General features: G+C 43.8%; 1 protein-coding gene across 1 annotated transcript in view; it reads left to right on the plus strand.

The window, feature by feature from the left end:
• Window positions 1–10073, plus strand: part of pus7l (pseudouridine synthase 7 like) — a 65746-nt gene extending 55673 nt beyond the window's left edge. The window contains exon 13 of the transcript XR_014568751.1: window positions 10034–10073. The gene's annotated coding sequence lies outside the window, so the exon portion shown is untranslated. The remainder of the gene's footprint in view (window positions 1–10033) is intronic.
• Window positions 10074–11788: the final 1715 nt, after the last annotated feature.

Consider the following 11788-nt stretch of genomic DNA (forward strand, 5'->3'; position numbering starts at 1 on the left):
GAACACAATATTTTGAGATGGGTGTTCGCAGGCAAATCCATGTAATCTTTGGGGTCTTTGACATGAAAAGGTTTGAGAACCACTGATTATAGCAACATACTTTTTTAAAGAAAACTGTTTAGAAGCCATTTTTATATCGGCCTCGGGTCACTGGGTTACTACTAGAGCTGTACAAACACAAATACTGTATTTGTTCAAATGCAAAAGCTTGCATACTGTACATTCATAAATGCATGATTATGCACTCTTATATGCACATTTTTGTGCGCAGAAACCCCCACACAATCAAGAAACACACACTCACTTATCTTTCAGTCATTTCATTTGGAGAGATTTATGGCTGCAGCTTCTGAGGTCGTGCAGTGATAGACGGCAGTACATAGTTGTGTGAGTGGTGAAATGAATGGTTGTGCACCCATAAAACAACCGTACAAGGGAAAGTTAGACCTGTACACACGCATACACACGCATGCACACACGCACGCACGTTTTGAGCAGTTTGAAAAATACTTAACCTGATTTCCTGCAGGGTTTTTTGAGCAAATTGCGTGAAATGTTCTACATAGAATCAATGGACCATTATCTGAAATCCCCATTGAAGAGAAGTTTGTAAGTCAAAGTGAAAATCATGAAGAGAGGGCCACTCTTATCTTCAGACATACGTACATCATCATACATCATCTCATTCCGGCCAATCACAATTTGCGTCCTCACCTTCGTCTTCAATGTACACTCAAAGCTGGCCATTCATTGTCAATGGCATTCAATGTTTGTGTTAAGACGATGTTTGTGTTTACACAAACCCTCAAAGCTGGACATAGGAGGGGCTAGCCTAGCACCCCTCAAAAATATAGCTGCAAGCAGCGATAACAGTCTGTACGTATGTTTCCGATGTGTGACCTAAAGCGGCACTGTTGAGCAGCCTTATGAAGAGAAGACTTTCGCACACCCGGTTCAGTTTTAACTAGGTGCGTTGGCGACAAAGCAGCAGACGTGTAGGAGAAGGAGGGAGACCCGCAAACTGCCGGTTCAAGAGCTTTTATTTAGAGTCAAGCATGCAACGTTTCGGTCAGCCAGCGGTGCGGTGTTGTTGAGCAGCCTGCACCGCTCAGTTCAAACGGGTGTGATTTTTCCTTATTGCTTGGTCCCGTCTTATCGCTGCTTGCAGCTATATTTTTTCTATTGTTTTGCTACCATTTTGCTTTAACCTTACAGGGGTTTTTTTTATGAGCGCTACCATTCTGTACATGTTCTTCATGCTTTTGTAGTGTGTAAAACATGAACATAAATAGACAAATGATACATATACTAGTCACTTTTTTGCACTCCCCCCCCCCCCCCCCCCCCACACCCTCAAAAAACTTTTGTACAGAAATATACATCACCTCAGACACATTTACATGTAAAATAGCCTCCCTGATGTGACCCTGTCAATCATATCTGTGTCTTTACAAGACGTGCCCTCCACACAGCCACATAGCATCATCATCATCATCATCCTCCTCCTCATCATCTGTCTTCCCACCCGTGTGCCCTGCAAACTTCTGTTACATTTCTGTTAATTGATTTAGAGTGCCCCTGGGGGCTGCACTTCTCTCTGCCTAAGAAAAACAACTGAATGCTCTGTCCCCATCGGGGTGACGGTCGACTCTTAAATCAAAGCTTTGGAAAGTGTTCACTCTCTCTCTTTGCGTTTTCCTTTCTCCTGCTCGCTCTCCCTCGTCACTTTTTCCTGCTCTCATGGGTTTTGTATTCTCTCCGTTGTCTCTCTCCCTCTTCCTTTTCATCATTGCTCTCTCTCTCCCCCACTGTCTCTTCTCTGTGTCGTCCTTCTCTCCTCTCTCATCACTTTTTCCTGTCCTTGTGGTTTCCTCCTCTCTCTCTCTCTCTCTCTCTCTCTCTCTCTCTCTCTCTGTCTCTGTCATTACACCCTCAATTTATTTTGTTCATTTTGCGAGACGTTGCAAAAGCTTCAGAGGCTCTCTGGACGGATAGCGAGGCGTTCACAGCCCAGTGGTTGTGAAAAATGTTCCCCTCCAAAGTGTTTTTCGCAACAAGCCTTTCCGCACTTACTCAGGGAAACAGCGGGGGACCTTCCTCACTCACGACGAGTGCGGGCTAATGTGGAAAGCATTTCCATAACTCCTTACTGCCAATGGTGGCTCTTCAAAGGACACAGTCGGCCAAACCGACTGTGTCCTTACTCCTTGGTGTGTGACAATTGTGACACATCGCTATGATGTCGGCCTGCCTCAAGGACTTCTAAATTAAGTCCGTCTGTCTGTGTTTGTAAAAGAACAGGGCTCTCATTTGCTTTGCCTTTGACTGCTTTTTTTTTCCTTGTGTGGGAAAAACTTTTTTGGCAGTATATACAGTTTTTAGAGCTGTTCTGTAATGAAAAGGACACAGGTTTTATAACTGTCCCAACTGAGATGTGTCCATCAGTACTAGTAGCCATGTTAAAGAAGACACACTGTTCCTGCTCATTGCTTATTGTATGTTGCTGTGTTTGAACATGTCAGCAAACTAATCACGGAGCCTAATTCTAGTGAATAATCTCCATGATGATAATGTTGGTTCTTTGAATCAAAGAAATTGAAGCCGATTCAGATTTTATAACCCACTGAAGCCCTTTTAATTTATATACATACAGTAGGCCTACTTATTCGTATGCCAAATAGCAAAAGAAAAACTACAAGCTCAGAACATGCCTAACAGTATATTCCTCCACATTCATTCCACACCCCCAATTAGAACAGCCTTGTAACGCGAGGGAGGTTTGAAGGCCCGAGGCCTCCGCTCTGCAGTGACCCGTGAGTCAGCGTGGGTGATTTACTGGTCTGCTGTCGAGGAGCAGGAAAATGGCTGCCGGTGAAGATCGTATCAGGTCCACCTGATAACTGACACTTATTAGGACTCGACAGGTCAGCTGCTCCGGGGGCTGTCTCCAGTGTTGCCATGTTTGCTTATTATAGGGCTTGTTTTTATGTAATGTTGCTTGTAAATATTGCTTTTTTGCATGGGGGCTTTAAGTGCATTTCTCAAAGTTTCTCAAACTTTTTAATGTCAAGGGACCACCCAAATTAATATGTACAGTATAGGTCCATGGAATCCCATCTGAAAATGTGTTGTGCCAGGGACCCGTACCCGATTTGTATTGATAAAATGTTTTTTAAATATTCAAAATGTTTTGTTTCCCCCCCACCCCCCCCCAAGATATGTTTGAAATTAGCAAATCTACAAACTTGTAGATTTGATATTGCCAAATAGTCTATGCATATTCTATAAGTTTAAAGTGCTCATTTGGTCTATAGTTGCTTTTTTGGGGCTTGTTTTCATAGACCTGGTTGCTTATTTCTCTCACAAAATCTGGCAACACTGGCTGTCTCACTTGTCTCTCCTCTCTCGCTACGCTAGCTCCTTCTTGCTCTTTATTTTCAATGTTCTTAGTTTCTTTCTCGTAACTCACATGCACCTGCACTCCATGTTGTATCGTTTATGTGTCTTGTAGATTCACCATCTGCTTTGCTTTCAATAACATACAGTATTAAGTTAACCACTTTTCAAAAAATAGTGAAACAGCCAAAGAAACTTGCAGGAAATTTGTGGGGATTTTGGGGGAAAATGTGGATATGTTTGTGGGGATTCTTTTTGAGTGGTGCAACCACTCCAAGGAACAGCAATGTCCCTATGTCCCATCCTATGTGATAATGTCCCTATGTCCCATCCTATGTGACAATGTCCCTATGTCCCAACCTATGTGACACTGTCCCTATGTTTAGAGTACCAGTAGGGGCAAGAGTGGGGCTGTTGTGCTAGAAACAGAGAGAGAGAGAGAGAGAGAGAGAGAGAGATAGTGTTGCACTGTTGCCTGCTAATTACAGAGAGAGAGAGAGAGGGGCAGGGGGAGAGGGGGGGGGGGGGAGAGAGAGAGAGGTGTCTGCTAAATGCTAATTCCCCCACACAGTAACTCTGTCATCTCAACCGTTTTGGACACGGGGCGGCTCGCCGGAACCGGGCTGGCACCCTGGGCGCGTTCCCGTGGGTCTGGGAGTTCCGGGAACCCACCGGGGGCCCCCACACGGAGTTGCATCACTCAGTTCACTCACACGGGTGTGATTTTTTTAATAAACATAAAATAAATGCATATAATGACATGCCAAAAGGGGGATGCCAGTCTGCTATAGTGGGCGGAGCTCCAAGAATGTCAGTCGTCACCAATTTGCTGATTTCGGTGTTCCCATGACCTTTTCTATTGCAAATCTCTCTCACACACACACACACACACACACACACACACACACACACACACACACACACACACACACACACACACACACACACACAGTACTGTCTGTACATCACACCATACCCCTTCTCTTTCTCCGTTCTCATCCTCCTCCGCCCTGACCACCATATTTGTCACTCAGGTTTCTCTTGGGGCTAATATGTCCTCCAGGGGAAAGGCCGATCACAATCACAAGCTTGCATGAACTGTGTGGTCATACCTACTACCCCCGCCCGTTTCCCCAAGGACACGTTAACTCTCTCTGAACACCCTCCACCCCCCCCTTTTACTGACGTCTTCAACGAGAGATAATGAGCAGCATCTCTGACACAGGGAGAGGAGATGCAGGAAAAAGGCTATAGATGGGAAGACGGAGGCTGGACTTACTGGAAAGACAGTTACACTTAACCACTTTCAAACCTGGCGTACAACGTCCCTATTTTTTTCTTTGGGCATGTCATTATAGGCGGGAATCTCTCTGTATGTCGACTTGTCAATAACCGTCGAGAAATCAACCAGTTTTCAAACTTTGTCATAGGCCAGATAGTGGTCAAGAATGATGCACTAATCTCTATGTGACACTTCATCTCCCTCTCCTTCCCACACTGCACTCCACCTCCTCTCTCTGCTGTGTTTATTTTTCATTGATTGAATACTTTATTAACAGTTTGCATGGACAAGCACATGGAGGTACAGTACAATACAAAGTCTGCTAAAAGGATGAATCCAATACATCCTATTGGCGTGTCTCCTTCACTCTCTCTCTCCTATGTTCACATCTTTGAAAGGGAAGGTGTACATGACGGTGGTGACTGGTGAGACCAGCTATGTATGGTTTAGAGACAGTCGCACTGAGGAAAAGACTAAAATGTTGAGGTTCTCTCTGGGAGTAACAAGGATGGATAGGATCAGGAACGAGTACATCAGAGGGACAGCGCACGTCAGATGTTTTGGAGATAAAGCCAGAGAGGCCAGACTGAGATGGTTTGGACACGTACAGAGGAGGGATAGTGAGTATATCGGTAGAAGGATGTTGAGGTTGGAACTGCCAGGCAGGAGGCCTATAGAGGTAGACCAAATAGAAGATTTATGGATGTAGTGAAAGAGGACATGAAGTTAGTTGTTGTGAGAGAAGAGGAGGCAGAGGACAGGGTGAGATGGAGGCAGATGATTCGCTGCTGTGAGCCCTGAAGGGAAAAGCCGAAAGGAAAAGAAGAAGAAGATGATGCTCAGGTTCTGCTCTCTCTATCGATTTTTCTCTTCACAACTACCTCTGCAGTGGTGGAAAAAAGTACTCATAATATAAGTACAAAAGTATTGGCATGGAAATGTATGAAAAAAGTTCAAGTTAAAAAAGTACTCATGCAGAATGTCCCATTTCAAGTTATAAAAGATCTTTTGAAAATAACCAATCTTAAAGCTCACAATGCGTCACATTACAACGCATTGTGAGCTTGTAGATTGCCTATTTTGAAATGGCCGAAATGCATATAGGGCTGAAGTCTATGTTTTCTAATAATAATCAAATTATTATAACTAAAGTTGTCAAATAATTGTAGTGGAGTAAAAGTGCAATATGTGCGTCTGAAATCATGAAATGTAGTGGAGTAGAAGTAAAAGTATTGGAAAATGGAAATACTGAAGTAAAGTACAAATGTCTCAAAATAGTACTTAAGTACAGTACTCATTGCGAACGCAGTGATTGCGAACGCAATGAGCACTAACTATGAGACCCTGCAGATCGTGTGTGTCTGTCTGTCTGTCCCGCTGTGACACCACCCGCCCGCCACCAGAGGGCGCAGCTGTAGCACACACACACACACAAACACACACACACACACACACACACACACACACACACACAGACAGTAGAAAACTTACAAAAAATTACTAACTAAAAAGAAAAAAAAAGTAAGTAATTTATTCTAATTGTTATTGCAATTCACGAGCTGCGTTCGCTTCCCACGTTTGCGCGTCTTACTTGTTAATGTACTTAATTACTTTCCACCATACTGTTCCTCTGTGTATGTATGTGTGTGTGTGTGTTTCTCCTGTTTCCCACTGCGCCAGAGAACGGTACAATAGACAGCGCGTTGTGTTGCTCTCTGGATAGCAGAGCATCATCATGTGGTCCCTGTGAGCTGCAGCACAGCAGGGGCGGCGGTGGCTCAGGGGTAGAGTGGCCGGATGGTAACCACAAGGTTGCCAGTTCGAACCCGGGCTCCCCCAGAGTTTGTGTCAAAGTGTCCTTGAGCAAAGACACTGAACCCGTAATTGCTCCCGATGTGCAGGTTTGGTGCCTTTCATGGTTTCATCTGTCATCAGTGTATGAAGGTGTGTGTGTGTGTGTGTGAATGGGTGAATGTAATGCACAATCTATGTAAAGCGCCGCTATATAAATGCACCATTTACCGTTTACAGCATTGGGTTCTTACCGCGTAACTGTGGCTGATGGCCACACAATGCACACTAAAGCCCAATTGATGTTCCTTATAACCCATTTTCACATATTGTGAATATTTCTTTGCATTTTGTGAATTCAATTGAACCATTGCCACTATAGTTGATGTTGCCCTGGTCTTGTAGAGTAGCCCTGCCTGAAGACAAGAAGCCTCATATATCCCTTGGTTGGTCCCTCATGTGGGAGATCGGGGTTCGGATCCTGGTGGTTGATTGATTGATGGATTCAACCCTTTTCAATTCATGTTCAGTTGTGTGTGTGTGTGTGTGTGTGTGTGTGTGTGTGTGCGCGTGTGCGTGCGACCCTCTGGAGTTTGCCTTCTGTGTTGATGGGAAAACATTAGTAAATCTTGCTTAAGCATACCACATCCGCCTGGCATGGAAACACACACACACACACACACACACACACACACACACACACACACTCTGTACTTCAGCATGGCAGAAGAACATGCAGTATGCGGTACATACAGAATCAAACAGAACGCAGTAAGACATGGTAATTACACCAAACACACACAGCAAGGCAACAAGAATAACACACGCACACCGCAACACACGGGAATATGGCTGAGCTGCTTCTCGTCACATATTTAGACCTTTAATGAGACATGGTATAGCAATACAGGAGATCAATCAAGCAAGGTGATCATTTATGACATAAACTGTGAACCTATTGTGTAGTTGTCTTTAACCCATTCTGAACGGGCACCCATTTTGGTGTCAGCATCATGTTATGCTTTAGCTATTGAAAAATAGCAGATCTACAAGCTCATATCGCGCCACCGAGTGGCGCGATATGAGCTTGTAGGTCTGCTATTTTTGAAAAGTCGAAGAGCGACTGACATTTCTAGAATCTGATCTCAGGTCAGAATGGGTTCATCAGGACCAGTGTGTGTCCAGTGGAAAACTCGTATGAATCTGATCTCGGGTCAGAATGGGTTAATAGCTCTGGCCAATAACTGGCCAATAGGATATGAGCTTATTTACGCAATACAGTTTGTGGGATAAAAAACATCGCAATCCCCATTTGACTGCCTAGCTTTTGACTAACCTTTGAAGAACCGCCGCACCCGACATCATCGTTCCCTTTCATGAAAATGACCTTTACATATTTCAATCCGTGCCTCATGTTGCGGGCACGCAATACACATTGTTCCATTTGTGTTGAATGTGAACCGAGGGGTGAGATGAGAGATCTGCGCTCCATCAGTGTCTCCCCTCCCCCCCTCTCCTCTCCTTTCAGATGGTTGGCAGATTTTAAAGGAAGAAAGAGTGTGGGTTTTCTTTATGGCGGCTTTGTTCCAGTATATTAAGCAGTGTGTTAACCCAGATCTTAGGTTTAGCCCTGTTTTATTTGCTCGTTTACACACAAAAGATCTGAATATTTCAATAACGACAGAGGATAAATGGAACACAAACTGAGTGATGAGGAAACACCAAGAGGCTTTATAAAGACTCTTATAAAGACACCAAGAGAGGGGAAAAAAGAGGAAGGCAGGTTTATTTGTATAGAACATATTTTCATATACAAAGCCAGTTCTGAGTGCTTAACTTAAACCCTGTACATTTCATTGGCCTGAGGTCCAAGACGCGTCTGTGCTTGGTCCCCTCCTTTTTTCCGTCTATAAAATTAGGTACATGGTTCAAACACCGACTCCTCCCAGCTTTGTGTCCTTTAACTAACCGCTAACCAATGAGCAGGTTGATTCCTTGCGCGGTTGCATGTGTGTGTGTGTGTGTGTGTGTGTGTGTGTGTGTGTCAATGGGTGAGTGCAATGGACACATGGCAAAGCACTTTGGGGAAAACGCATTAGAGAAACACAGACCATGGCATTTACCACATAATTAGACTGAACAGCACTTTTCAGAACAACGCCACAAACTGCTACAACCCCCAAAGCCATAAACAAACCTGTCATATCAGCAGTAATAAAGTGAAAACACATACGTCACCTAATTATAAGCTTTTACAGTATTTCAGCTGCATGATGCAGCCTCTATTCTCACAGTGGATCATAATCACCAATGTACTGTAATCTAGTGCTGTGATTCTCAACCCCTTTCCAATCCAAGAACCCCAGTTTGATAACCATTAGGCCACAGACGTTTGTTATGATTTTATCAAAAAGAAAAAAAGAATCACGTTGAGAGCCAGTGATTCTATAGCGGCCCTTGTGCCCTATAATTTAGCTATTGAAAAATAGCAGATCTACAAGCTCATAGCGCGCCAAGGTCTGCTATTTTTGAAAAATCGTGAAATTATTTATTTCAGAAAACTGGAGGATTCAGAAGACAATTTTTGTTTGATTTCGACGTCAGGCCTAAATGGGTTAACAACCGCAGCTCTAAAACCATATCCCCGGCGGTCTAAATGCTGCCAGTCAGCTGTCAGGGAGACGTGAACGAGGGTGCTCTGCTAAACCTGACATACAGATGATCCTTCTTAAGAGCGCCGTGCGCGGTTTCCGTCTTCCGTGACGCACGTCACTGCATAGTGCATACGTCTGTCATAATGTACAGTACAATGGTATAATCCCATTCGGTCTCAGACCCGGGATGTTGTGACCGCAACGCTCCCTCGCTCTCCAGGAACGCTCAGGATGAACTCCCTGGGGCGCCGCGGCAAACGCTCGGGCAACACGCTCTCCACATCTTGTCTTTTGAAGCAACGGTCAGAGGAGACACGAAAATCACTTACGCTAAAGATGGAGGACTAGAAGAATACCCCCGTCCTCTATACTATAGTATACCACAACACAACTCAGACATTCACAGTTGGTGGCGTGCGGCAAACCACATCCTATATTTGAACCAGAAGAGTTTAGGGAAAGAGACGGGGGTTTTGGCAATGCAGCGCTCAAAGTCACATCCGTTCTCCTTTACTCTATGCCAATATCCTATTCTATATATAGAATATGACACAAAGTGAGAGGCAAGGAAGCAACCAGGTACTCAGGAGGTGTTGCACGTATACAAAGTATAAAAATAGTAAAAAGGTGCTCCTGGGATCAATCGGGATAACACATCTATAGAAAAAATCTATAGTTAAAAAGGAGGAAAACTTTATTGAACCGACATGTTTCGACACAAATTGATCTCGTCCATTTTAATGTATTGTCAGGTATTTTGCTGACAAGCTGTGGAAAGCAAGCTGAAATAAAACATGAAGAATTGTAGCCAAGTATTGAAACAAGTAAAATGTCCCATCCAAAATTACCCGATAGTACTGTCTAAATAATGGATGTGTTCTTTCTTTGTTTGTTGTTGTTTGTCTTGCAGTGAAGGAGATGCCAGTTGAGGACAAGGCAAAGGGCAGGAGAGGGGAGAGGAACTTTGGCTGTTAGCTGACATAATGGAAAGCAGATACAGTATGTCTGTAAAGAGGTAATTAAACCCCACTGCACAATGGCGTCAGAGCTCATAAACGCTGCAAGAAAAGTTTTACCTCTTTAACTTTTCTCTTTCCTCTTCTGACTTCATCCGAAGCCGTTGACTGTGCTGTAGTATTGTCTGCCCTGGTGAATGATGGGCACAATGCCCGTGTCATTCTGACTGTGCTGTAGCATTGTCTGCCCTGGTGAATGATGGGCACAATGCCCGTGTCATTCGCATGTCTTCATGGGTGATTTATATCGTTCTGCACCAGTGTCGTGCAAGCTCGCAACGCGTGTTGGAGCATGACGCATTGTTAGCTTGTAGATTTCCGGTGTGCGATACCAGCGCACAACTACGCGTAAATCAGTGATCCAGCTAGTTGGCCAAGGAGACATCATGACTAACTCAAACTGGGTTTCCAGTCCAGGGGTGCCTCAGGCTCAGAATACTTTGATAATATTTGGAATTTAATGTCACTTCAGTTTAATCACTTAGACCCTAGTCTATATACTTAGAAAATTAACGGACCTGAGTTGCACTGTACTTGGTGCATTTGTTTTCAGCCTAAGTCTCTCCACAAAGAAAAGCAGATCTACAAGCTGACAACCCATCACAATGCATCCTTGAGGTTGGTGGCTAGGTATGCTGGGGTTTAAGTGGTTAAACGGCAAGTATAAAAGTTATTTTCAATCTGTCCTAATGGAAACAGGTTGTCCTCTTGACATACTGTATCTTTCAGGGGGACACATTGACATATTTATTTACGTACCATTAATATGACATAAGGTGCTGTAAAGTAACAATGTAATTCAGGGAGGATGAAAAGGTTATTTACAGGGGTGACCTGAGCCAGGGCCACATTTTTGTTTTCTCCAGAATGGACACTGAAATTAAATGTTTCACATGGTTTTATTACAAGTCCCCCTACATAATACTCTTAAGTACGGAAACCCACATGGGGTCAGAGTGACCTTACCTGATCCTTGACCTCTACCCTCTTAATGGCCTTAAGAGGCGCTTCACGCTTTCTTTGGCTCCCCTCCCGCACAAACACACAGACCTGTGGCTCCCCTCCTACACACACACACACACACACGCGCACGCATGCACACACACGCACACACACACACACCCACACACACACACACACACACACACACACACACACACACACACACACACACACACACACACAGACAGACTTGCCATCTGTAAACCACAGCATTTACTAGTCTTCTTATGCCTTCATGATGAATATGGACCTCAGAATGTACGATACAGTACAGCAGAGATGCCCACCAGTTTTTGACTTGAGAGCTACTTTCAAAATGACAAGCTCAACTAGATCTACCCACCCAAAAAACATTATACAATTGCTGAAAATAGTTAAACAATGTCCCTGAGTGGCTTTGGAATAGTTAGTAGTTACATACAGTATAAGACTAATGCACATGGAATTGGAAATACAGAGGGAACATTTTGAATTGGTAGGGTTTCTTGCATATAACCTTGTAATGCTACTGACAATACTTGAAAACAAAGCATTGCGTTGTGGGTTTGAGCGAACAGGCCCTGTCTTAATACAAGTTGCAGATTATTTATTTAATTTTTACATTTAAATAATATATTCTTAGGGCATGTCATGTTGATCTACCTGCA

Source organism: Protomyctophum parallelum, assembly GCF_964188405.1.
Source record: "Protomyctophum parallelum genome assembly, chromosome: 22".
NCBI classification, from domain to species: domain Eukaryota; kingdom Metazoa; phylum Chordata; class Actinopteri; order Myctophiformes; family Myctophidae; genus Protomyctophum; species Protomyctophum parallelum.